Source organism: Dipodomys spectabilis, unplaced genomic scaffold (genome assembly GCF_019054845.1).
Source record: "Dipodomys spectabilis isolate Male_0828 unplaced genomic scaffold, ASM1905484v1 ptg000084l, whole genome shotgun sequence".
Lineage (NCBI taxonomy): Eukaryota > Metazoa > Chordata > Mammalia > Rodentia > Heteromyidae > Dipodomys > Dipodomys spectabilis.
In genome coordinates this window covers 2,659,277-2,672,500 of record NW_024870761.1, presented here as the reverse complement: position 1 = coordinate 2,672,500, position 13,224 = coordinate 2,659,277, and positions in this window count along the sequence as shown.

The window sequence follows — 13,224 nt, the reverse complement described above, 5'->3', positions numbered from 1 at the left end:
TAACACTCACCCTAACACTAACCCTCACCCACACCCTAACCCTTACCCTTACCTGAAACCTCACTCTCACCCTAACAATCACCCTCACCCTAAACATCACCCTAAACCCAACCCTAACCCTAGCCCTCACCATAACCCTAACCCTAAACCTTACCTAAAGAAGACCGTCACCCTCCCCTCACACTAACCCTAACCTGAAGCCTAACCTTCACCCCCACCCTCACCCTCACCCTAACCCTAACGCTAACCCACACAATAACCCTAAACCTAACCCTCACCCTAATCCTAACCCTCACCTTCAACCTCACCCTAATCCTAACCCTAACCCTAACACTTACTTAACGGAAAACTTCACCCTCCCCTCATCCTTACCCTTACCCTCAGCTTAACCCTAACCCTCACCCTCAACCTAACCCTCACACTAGCGATCAAGCTAAACCTATCCCTCACTCTCACCTTAACCTTCACCCTAACCCTTACCCTCACCCTAATCCTAACACTAACGCTAACCCTAATGCTTACACTAAACCTGACCTTCACATTCACCCTAACCCTTACCCTAGCCCCAACCCTCACCCTAAACCTCACCCTCACCGTAACACTCACCCTAACAATCACGCTAACCCTAACCCTCACTCTCAACCTAACCTTCCCCCTAACCCTTACCCTCACCCTAATCCTAACTGTAACCCTAACCCTCACCCTAAACCTAACCCTAATCCTAACCCTAAAGCTCACCCTTATCCTCAAACTAACCCTAACCCTAACCCTCACCCTAACCCTAAACCTAAACCTTACACTCACCCTCACCCTAACTCTCACACTAACCCTAACCCTGACCCTAACACTCACTCTCACCATAACCCTTACCCTCACCCTAAGCCTAACTATAAACCTAACTCCAACCCACACACTAACCCTAACCCTCACCTTAACCCTAACACTACCCCTCACCCTAAACCTCATCCTAAACCTAACCCTAACCCTAACCATCACCCTAACCCCAAACCTAACCCTAAACCTCATGCTAACCCTACCCCTCAACATCACCCTCAACCTCAACCTAACCCTAACCCTAATCCTGACCCTAACCCTCACCATCACCCTCACCCTCACCCTAACCCTAAACCTAACACTAACCCTCACCCAAACCCTAAACATCACCTTATACCTAACCCTAATCCTCACTCTCACCTTCACCCTAACCCTAACCCTAAATCTAATCCTCACCTTAACCCGCACTCAAACCCTTACCTAACCGAAATCCTCACCTTCACCCTCACGCTCACCCTAATCTGCACCCTCACCCTAGCTCTCACCCTACCCCTAACCCTAAGCTTCACCCTTACTATCACCCTCAACCTAAGCATACCCCTAACCGTCACCATAACCCTCAACGCTACCCTAAACATCACCCTCACCCTCACCCTATCCCTCACAATAACCCCAACCCTCTCCCTAACTCTAACTCCAAAGCTCATCCTCACCCTCACTCTCAGCCAAACCCCAAAGCTAACCCTAATCCTATCCCTAAACCTCCTCCTCACACTTACCCTCTCCCTCACCCTCATGCAAGCCCTCATTCTAAGCATAACCCTCAACCTCACCCTCACGCTCACCAAAACCCTGACACTCACCCTAACCCTAACCCCAACCCTAACCCTAAATCTAACCCTCACCCTAACCCTAAACCTAACCCTCACCCTCCGTCTCACCCTAAACCAAACAATAACCCTAAACCTAACGCTAGCCCTAACCCTCACCCTCACCCTAACCCTTACCCTAACCTTTACCCTCACGCTAACCACAACCCTAAACCTTACCTAACGGACACCCTCACCTTCCCTTCACCCTAACCTTAACCCTAACCCTAACCATCATCCTCACCCTCACCCTCACCCTCACCCTAACCCTAACCCTCACCCTAACCCCATCCCTCTCCATAACCCTAACCCTAACACTATCCCTAAGCTTCACCCTCACCCTAGGCCTCACCCTAACCCTAATCCTAACCCTAATCCTCATCCTAACCCTAACATTCACCCTCACCCTTACCCTCACCCTCAACCTAACCCTCTAACTCACCCTAACCCTAAACCTCACAGTCACACTAAATCTCACCCTAACCCTTATACTCACCCTCACCCTAACCCTCACACTAACCCTAACCTACAAACTAACCCTAACACTAACTCTCACCCTCACTCTCACCCTCACCCTCAGCCTAATACTAACATTAACCTTAATCCTAACCCCAACCCTCAGCCTCATTCTAACCCTAAACCTAACCCTAAACCTCACCCTCACCCTCACCCTCACCCTCAACCTCACGCTCACACTAACCCTCACCCTCACCCTCATCCTCACCCTAACCCTAACCCTAACACTCACCCTAACCCTAACCCTCACCCTAACCTTAACCCTAACCCTCACTCTCACCCTCATCCCAACCATTACACTCACCTCACCCTCACCCTAAACCTCACCCTTACCCTTACCCTAACCCTAACCCTTACTCTCACCCTAACCCTAACGCTAATCCTAACCTTCACACTAAACCTAAACATCACCCTAATCCTCAACCTCACCCTAACCCTAATGCTATCCCTAACCCTCACCCTGGAACTAACCCTCACCATAACCCTTACCCTCACCTAAACCTAACCCTCACCCTCACCCTAACCCTCACCCTAACCCTAACGCTACCCTCACCCTAACCCTAATGCTAACTCTAAACCTAAACCTCACCCTAAAACTTACTTTCACCCTAACCCTAACCCTCACCCTAACCCTTACCTTCACCCTCACCCTAACACTAAACTTCAGCCTAACCCTAACTCTAACCCTAACCCTCACCCTAACCCTCACCCTAAACTTAACGGTCACTCTAACCCTAACCTTACCCCTCACCCTAACCCTCATCCTAACCCTAAACCTAACCATCACCCTAACCCTAACACTACCCCTACCCCTCACACTAATACTCACCCTAACCCTAACCCAAACCCTAACCCTCATCCTAACCCTAACCCTATCCCAAACACTCACTGTCACCGTAATCCTCAGCCTAACCCTAACCCTCACCCACACACTATGCCTCACACTCACCCTCACCCTCACCCTCACCCTAACCCTCACCCTCATCCTAAACATCACCCTAACACTAACTCACACTCTAACCCTATACCTAACCCTAACCCTAACCCTAACCCTAACCCTAATCCTAAAACTCACCCTAACCCTCACCCTCACACTGATCCTCACCCTCACCTTAGCCCTCACCCTAACCCTCACCCTAATCGTTATCCTCACCCTAAACCTAAACTTAACCCTAATACTAACCCACACACTAACACTATCCCTCCCCCTAACCCTGACCTTATCCCTCACTCTAACCCTCACACTAACCCTCACCCTCAACGTGACCCTAGCCCTAACCCTCACCAGAACCTTAAGCCTCACCCATAACATAACCCTCAACCTAACCCTAAGCCTCACCCACACCCTAACCCTCACCCTCACCCTCACCCTAAACCTGACCCTCACCCTAAACATCATCCTAAACCTTACCCTCACCCTAACCCTAACCCTAAACCTCAACCTCACCCTCACCCTAACCCTAACCCTAACCCTAAACCTAAACCTCACCCTAACCCTAACCCTCGCCCTAACCCTAACCCTAACCCTCAACCTCAACCTAACGCTAACCCTAACCCTAACCCTAACCCTGACCCTAACCTTCACCCTAACCCTTATCCTCACCCTAAAACTAACTGTAACCCAAATCCTAACCCTCACCCTAACCCTTATCCTCAGCCTCGTCCCATCGCTAAACCTCACCCAAACCCTCACACTAAACCTAACCCTCACCCTAACCTGAACCCTAGCCCTCACCCTAACCCTCACCCTAAAAATAACCCTAACCCTAACCCTCACCCTCACCCTAACCCTGACAGTCATCCTAACCCTCACCTTAACCCTAACCCTCACACACACCCTAAACCTCACCCTTACCCGAAACCTCACCCTTACCCTAACAGTTACTCTCACCCTAAACATCACACTAAACCTAACCCCAAAACCTAGCCCTCACTCTCACCGTAACCTTCACCCTAACCCTTACACTCACCCTAATCCTAACTCTAACCCTAACCCTAACCCTCACACTAAACCTGACCCTCACCCTCACCCTAACACTAACCCTAACGCTAACCCACACAATAACACTAAACATAACCTTCACCCTAACCCTCACCTTCACTCTCACCCTAACCCTAACCCTAACCCTAACCCTTACCTAACGGAAACCCTCACCCTCCCCTCATCCTTACCCTTACCCTCACCCTAACCCTAAACCTCACCTTCACCCTAACCCTCACCCTAACAATCACGCTAAACCTAACCCTCACTCTCACCGTAACCTTCACCCTAACCCTTACACTCACCCTAATCCTAATTCTAACCCTAACCCTAACCCTCTCACTAAACCTGAACCTAACCCTAACCCTAACCCTAACCCTAATCCTCACCCTCACCATAAACCTCACCCTAAAACTCACCCTCACCCTAACCCTCACCCTAACACTCACGCTAACCCTAACCTTCATTCTCAACCTAACCTTCCCCCTAACCCTTACCCTCACCCTCACCCTAAACCTAACATTAAACCTAACCCTCAAACTAACCCTCACACTAAAACTAACCCTAACCCTATCCCTCACCCTAACCCTAACCCTAACCCTTACCCTCACCCTAATCCTAACCCTAACCCTAACTCTTACCCTCACCCTAATCCTAACCCTAACCCTAACCCTTACCCTAACCCTCAACCTCACCCTTACCCTCACCATCACCCTTACACTCAACCTCAGCCTAAACCTCACACTAACCCTAAACCTAACCATAACCCTCACCCTAACCCTGACAATAGATGTAACTCTAACCCTAACCATAACCCTCAGACTAAACCTAACCCTCACCTTAACCCTCACACTAACCCTAATGCTAAACCTCACCCTCACCTTATCCCTAATCCTAATCCTTACCCTCTCCCACACCCTAACCCTCACCCTCACCCGAACAGTCACCCTAACCCTAACCCTCAAGCTGAACCTAAACCTCACCATCACCCGAACCCTCACCCTAACCCTCACCTTAACACTTACCGTCACCCTAATCCTCACGTCACCCTAATCCTCAACTTAACCCTAACCTTAAAACTTACCCTAACCCTAACCCTCACCCTCACCCTCACCTTCACCTTCAACCTAAACCTCACCCTCAGCCTAGCCCTCACCCTAACCCTAACCCTACCTTCACCCTCACCCTAAACCTCACCCTCAGCCTAACCATAAGCCTAATACTAATCCTAATACTAACCCTTGCCCTCACTCTCACCTCACCCTCACCATAACCCTAACCCTCACCCTCACCCTCACCCTCGCACTAACCTTCAGCCTCACCCTCACCCTCACCCTCACCCTCACCCTAACCCTAACCCTAACCCTCACCCTAAACCTAACCGTACCCCTCATCCTTACCCTAACACTAAACCTAACCCTAACCCTCACCCTCACACTAACCCTAACTCTCACCCTAACCATGACCCTACCCCTCATCCTAACACTCATCCTAACCTTAACCCAAACCCTAACCCTCATCCTCACCCTAACCTTAACCCTAACCCTAACCTTGACCCTAACCCAAACCCTCTCCCTCAACCTCATCCTCACCCCAGTCTAACCCTAACCCTAACCCTAATGCTAACACTAAAGCTCACCCTCACACTCACCCTAACCCTAACCCTAATCCTAACGCTAACCCTCATCCTCACCCTCACCCTCACCCTCACCCTAACCCTAACAATAACCCTAACCCTAAACCTAACTCTAAACCTAACCCTAATCCTAACACTTACCCTAACACTTACCCTAACCCTAACCTAACCCTAACCTTAACACCATTCCTAACCCTAACCCTCACACTAACCCTAACCCTCACCCTAATCCTCACCGTCAACATAACCCTCACCCTAACCCTAACACTCACACACACCCTAACCCTCACCCTTACCCAAAACCTCACCCTCATCCTAAACCTCACCCTCACCCTAAACCTCACCCTAACCCTCTCTCTCAACCTAACCTTCTCCCTAACCCTTACCCTCACCCTAATGCTAACCCTAACCCTAACCCTAACCCTCATCCTAATTCTCACTCTAACCCTAACCTTAACACTAACCTAACCAAAACCCTCACCCTCAACCTCAACCACACACTAACATTCACCCTCACACTCACCCTAGCCCTCACCCTAACCCTAACCCTAACCCTAAACCTCACCCTCACCTTCACACTCAGTCTCACCATCAGCCTAACCCTAACCCTAACTCTAACCATAACCCTCACCCTCACCCTAACCCTAACCCTAACACTAACCCTAACCCTCACCCTCACACTCACTCTAACCCTATCACTCACCCTCACCCTAACTCTAACACTCAACCTCACACACGGCATATTCGTAACCCTAACCCTATCCCTAAACCTCACCTTCACCCTAACCCTCACCCTAACACTTACTCTCACCCTAACACTAACCCTATTCCTAAACCTCACACAAACCCTAACCCTAACCCTAACCCTATCACTATCCCTCACCCTCACCCTCAGCTTTACCCTAACCCTGATCCTAATCCTAATCCTAACCCTCACCCTAACCCTAACCCTAATCCTCACCCTAAACCTCACCCTAACACTCACGCTAACCCTAACCCTCACTCTCACCCTAGCCTTAACCCTAAACCTTGCCCTCACCCTAATGCTATCCCTAAACCTAACCCTAACCCTCCCACTAAACCTAACCCTCCCCCTCCCCCTAACCCTAACCCTAACTCTAACCGTCATCCTAACCCTCAAACTAACAGTTACCCCAACCCTAACACTCAACCTCACCCTATCCCTCACCCTAACCCTTAACCTCATCTTCACCCTAACCATCACACTAACTCTAACAATCACCCTAACCCTATCCCTATCCCATACCCTCACCCTCACCCTCAACCTCAGCCTAACCCTCACAATAACCCTAAACCTAACCCTAAATCTCACCCTACAACTCACCCTAACCCTAACCCTAACCATAACCCTCACCCTCAAACTCACCCTCAGCCTAACACTTACCCTCAACCTAACCCTCACCCTAACCCTAATCCTAACAATAACCCTCACAATAGACCTAAACCTAACCCAAACCTAACCCTTAGACTAAACCTAACCCTCAACATAACCCTCACCCCAATACTCACCTTATCCCTAATCCTAACCCTTACCCTCTCCTACACCCTAACACTCACCCTCACCAGAACAGTCACGCTCACCCTGACACTCACGCTCACCCTAATCCTCACCCTCACCTGAACCCTCACCCTAACCCTAACCCTAACCCTCACCTTAACACTTACCATCACCCTAATCCTCACCTCACCCTCACCCTCACACTCGCCCTAACCCTCATACTAACCCTAACCCTCATCCTAACCATGACGCTACCCCTCACCCTAACACTCATCCTAAACCTAACCGTAACCCTAACCCTCATCCTCACCCTAACCTTAACCCTAACCCTAACCCTCACCCTAACCCAAACCCTCACGATCACCCTCACACTCACGCCCAGTCTAACCCTAAACCTCACCCTCACCCTCACCCTAAGCCTAACATTAACCCTAACGCTAACCATCACCCTCACCCTCACCCTCACCCTCACCCTAAACCTAACCCTAACAATAACCCTAAACCTAACACTAACCCTTACCCTAACCCTAACCCTAACCCTAACACCATTGCTATCCCTAACTCTCACTCTAACCCTTACTCTCACCCTAACACTAACCCTATTTCTAAACCTCACACAAAAGCTAACCCTAACCCTAACCCTATCCCTACCCCTCACCCTCAACCTCACCCTCACCCTCAGCTTTACCCAAACCCTAATTCTAATCCTAACCCTAACCCTCACCCTAACCCTAAACCTAACCCTCACCCTAACACTCACCCTAACACTCACGCTAACCCTAACCCTCATTCTCACCCTAACCTTAACCCTAACCCTTACCCTCACCCTAATCCTATCCCTAACCCTAATCCTCCCACTAAACCTAACCTTCCCCCTCCCCCTAACCCTAAACCTAACACTAACCGTCACCCTAACCCTCAACCTAACCGTTACCCCAACCCTAACACTCAACCTCACCCTATCCCTCACCCTAACCCTTAACCTCACCTTCACCCTAACCATCACACTAACCCTAGTCCTCACCCTAACCCTGTCCCTATCCTGCATCCTCACCCTCACCCTCAACCTAAGCCTAACCGTCACAATTACCCTAACCCTAACCCTAACCCTAAATCTCACCAGACAACTCACCCTAACCCTAACCCTCAAACTCACCCTAACACTTAACCTCAACCTAACCCTCACCCTAACCCTAACACTAACCCTAACCCTCACAATATCCCTAAGCTTAAACCTAACCCTCAACCTAAACGTCACCCTAACCCAAACCCTAACTGTAACCCTCAACCTAACCCTAATCCTAAACCTAAACCTCAACCTCACCCTAACCCTCACCCTCACCCTAACCCCACCCTAACACTAAACCTCACTCTCACCCTCACACGAACCCTCACCCTCAACCTAACACTAACGGAAACCCTAACCCTAACGCTAACCCTCACCCTAACCCTCCCCCTCCCCCTCACCCTCACCCTAACTCTAACCCTAACATTAAACCTAACCCTAATCCTAAACCTCACCCTAGCCCTCACCCTCACCCTGATCCTCACCCTCACCCTAGCCCTCACCCTAACCCTCACCCTAATCTTTATCCTCACCCTAACCCTAACCTTAACACTAATCCTAACCCACACACTAACACTTACCCTCACCCTAACCCTGACCTTATCCCTCACCCTAACCCTCACACTAACCCTCACCCTCAAACTCACCCTAGCCTTAACACTCACCATAACCCTAAGCCTCACCCACACCCTAAGCCTCAACCTAAACTTAAGCCTCACCCACACCCTAACACACACCCTCACCCGAAACCGAACCCTCACCCTAAACCTGACCCTCACCCTAAACATCAACCTATTGCTAACCCTCACCTTAACCCTAACCCTAACCCTCACACTCAACCTCAGCCTCACCTTAAGCCTAACCCTAAACCTAATCCTAACCCTAACCATAACCCTAACCCTAAACCTAAACCTCACCCTAACCTTAAACTTCGCCCTAACCCTAACCCTAACCCTCAACCTCAACCTAACCCTAACCCTAACCCTGACCCTAACCCTGACCCTAAACCTCACCCTAACCCTAACGGTAACCCTAACCCTCACCTGCACCCTAACCCTCACCCTAACCCTTATCCTCACCCTAACCCTAACTATAACCCAAATCCTAACCCTCACCCTAACCCTCAGCCTCACCCTAACTATCACCCTAACCCTTACTCTCAGCCTCGTCCTATCCCTAACCCTCACCCAAACCCTCACACAAAACCTAACCCTCACCCTAACCCTAACCCTACCCCTCACCCTAACCCTCACCATAACCCTAACCCTAAACCTCACCCTCACCCTAACCCTCACCGTCATCCTAACCCTCACCCTAACCCTAACCCTCACACACTCCCTAACCCTCATTCTTACCCAAAACCTCACCCTCACCCTAACAATCACCCTCACCCTAAACATCACCCTAACCCTAACCCTAACCCTTGCCCGCACCCTAACCCTAAACCTAACCCTTACCTAAAGGAGACCATCACTCTCCCCTCACCCTAACCCTCACCCTAACTGAAAACCTCATCCTCACCCTCACCCCCAGTCTAACCCTAACCCTAACCTTAATTCTAACCCTAAACCTCACCCTCACCCTCACCCTAAGCTGAACCCTAACCCTAACGCTAACCATCACCCTCACTCTCACCCTCACCCTCACCCTAACCCTAAAAATAACCCTAACCCTAACCCTAAACCTAACCCTAACACTTACCCTAACCCTAACCCTAACCCTAACACCATTCCTAAACCTAACTTTCACCTTAACCCTAACCCTTACCCTAACCCTCACCCCCATCCTAATTCTCACTCTAACCCTAACCTTAACCCTAACCTAACCAAAACCCCCACCCTCAACTTCAACCACACACTAACACTCACCCTCACCCTAGCCCTCACCCTAGCCCTAACCCTAACCCTAAACCTCACCCTCACATTCACACTCATTCTCACCCTCAGCCTAACCCTAACCCTAACTCTAACCCTAAACCTCACCCTCACGCTAACCCTAATACTAACCCTAACCCTCACCCTCACCCTAACTCTAAAATTCAAACTCACACACTCCATAATCCTAAACCTAACCCTATTCCTAAACCTCACCTTCACCCTAACCCTCACCCTAAACCTTACTCTCACCATAACACGAACATTATTCCTAAGCCTCACACAAACGCTAACCCTAACCCTAAACCTATCCCTATCGCTCACCCTCACCTTCACCCTCAACCTCAGCTTTATCCTAACCCTGAATCTAATCCTAACCCTAACCCTCACCCTAACCCTAACCCTAACCCTCACCCTAAACCTCACCCTAACACTCACGCTAACCCTAACCCTCACTCTCACCCTAACCTTAACCCTAACCCTTACCCTCACCCTAATCCTATACCTAACCCTAACCCTAACCTTCCCACTAAACCTAACCCCCCCTCCCCCTAACCCTAACCCTAACCCTAACCCTAAACCTCACCCTCACCTTCACATTCATTCTCACCCTCAGCCTAAACCTAACCCTAACTCTAACCCTAAACCTCACCCTCACCCTAACCTTAATACTAACCCTAACCCTCACCCTCACCCTACTCTAACCCTAACCCTCACCCTCACCCTAACTCTAAAACTCAAACTCACACACAGCATAATCCTAAACCTAACCCTATCCCTAAACCTCACCTTCACCCTACCCCTCACCCTAAACCTTACTCTCACCCTAACACTAACTCTATTCCTAAGACTCACACAAACGCTAACCCTAACCCTAAACCTATCCCTATCGCTCACCCTCACCCTCACCCTCAGCTTTACCCTAACCCTGAATCTAATCCTAACCCTAACCCTCACCCTAACGCTAACCCTAACCCTCACCCTAACACTCACCCTAACACTCACGCTTACCCTAAACCTCACTCTCACCGTAACCTTAACCCTAAACTTTACCCTCACCCTAATCCTATCCCTAACCCTAACCCTCCCAATAAACCTAACCGTCCCCCTCCCCCTAACCCTAACCATCACCCTAACCCTTAACCTAATCGTTACCCCAACCCTAACACTCAACCTCACCCTATCCCTCACCCTAAACTTTAACCTCATCTTCACCCTAACCATCACACTAACTCTAACCCTCACCCTAACCCTATCCCGCACCCGCACCCTCACCCTCAACCTCAACCTCAGCCTAACCCTCACAATAACCCTAACCCTAAACCTAAACCTAAATCTCACCCTACAACTCACCCTAACTCTAACCCTAACCCTAACCTCAACCTCACACTAACACTCACCGTAACACTTACCCTCAACCTAAAACTCACCCTAAACCTAACACTAACACTAACCCTCACACTAACACTCACAATAACCCTAAGCCTAAACCTAACACTCAACCTAAATGTCACCCTAACCCAAAACTTAACCTTAAACCTCAACCTAACCCTAATCCTAAACCTAACCCTCAACCTCACCCTAAACCTCACCCTCACCCTAACCCTCACCATAAACCTAAACCTCACCCTCACCCTCACCCTAATCCTTACTCTCACCCTAAACCTAACCCTCACCCTAACCCTAACACCAACCCTAACCCTAACCCTCACCCTAACCCTCAGCCTAAACCTAACGGTCACCCTAACATTAACCCTACCCCCACCCTAACCCTCATCCTAAACCTAAACCTAACCCTCACACTAACCCTAACACTACCCGTCACACTAACCCTCACCCTAACACTAACCCTCACACTAAAGCTAAACATCACCCTCACCCTCACAATCACTCTCACCCTCAGCCTAAACCTAACCCTAACACTAACCCTCACCCTAACACTAACCCTTACCCTAAACCTCACCATAACCCTAACCGTATCCCAAACACTTACCATCACCGTAATCCTCACCATAACCCTAACCCTCACCCAAACATTACGCCTCACCCTCACCCGAAACCTCACCCTCACCCAAACATTACGCCTCACCCTAAACATCACCCTAACCCTAACACACACCCTAACCCTAACCCCAACCCTCAGCCTAACCCTAACACTCACCCTAACCCTCACCCTAACCCAAACATTAACGCTAACATTAACCCTAACCCTAATGCTAACCCTAACCCTCATCTTCAACTTAATCCTCACCCTAACCCTTACCCTCACCCTAACCATATCCCTATGCGTTACCTATCGGAAACCCTCACACTCCTCTCACCCTAACCCTCACCCTAACCCTCACCCTTACCCTAGCCCTCACTCTAACCCTTACCCTCACCCTAACACTAACCCTCACACTAAACCTAAACCTCAACCTCACCCTAACCCTCACCTCACCCAAGCCCTCACCCTCACCCTAGCCCTCACCCTAACTCTAACCCTAACCCTAATCCTCACCCTAACCATAACCCTCACCCTCACCCTAACCCTCACGCTCACCCTAACACTCACCCTAACCCTAATCCTAAACCTCACGGTCACACTTACTCTCAACCTCAGCCTAATACTAACAATAACCGTAATCTTAACCCTAACCCTAACCCTCACCCTAACCCTTACTCTCTCCCTAAACATAATCCTAACCCTAACCTATCGGCAACCCTCACCCTCCCCTCACCCTAACACTAAAGCTAAACCTCACCCTCACCCTCACCATCACTCTCACCCTCAGCCTAAACCTAACCCTAACAATAACTCTAACCCTAACCCTAAACCTAAACCTAACCCTCACTCTAACCCTAACCCTTACCCTAATCCTAACCCTAACCCTCATCCTAAACCTAACCCTACCCTACCCCTCACCCTCAACTAACCCTAACCCAAACCCTAAACCTTACCCTCACGCTAACCCTCACCATAACACTTACGCTAACCCTAACACTCATT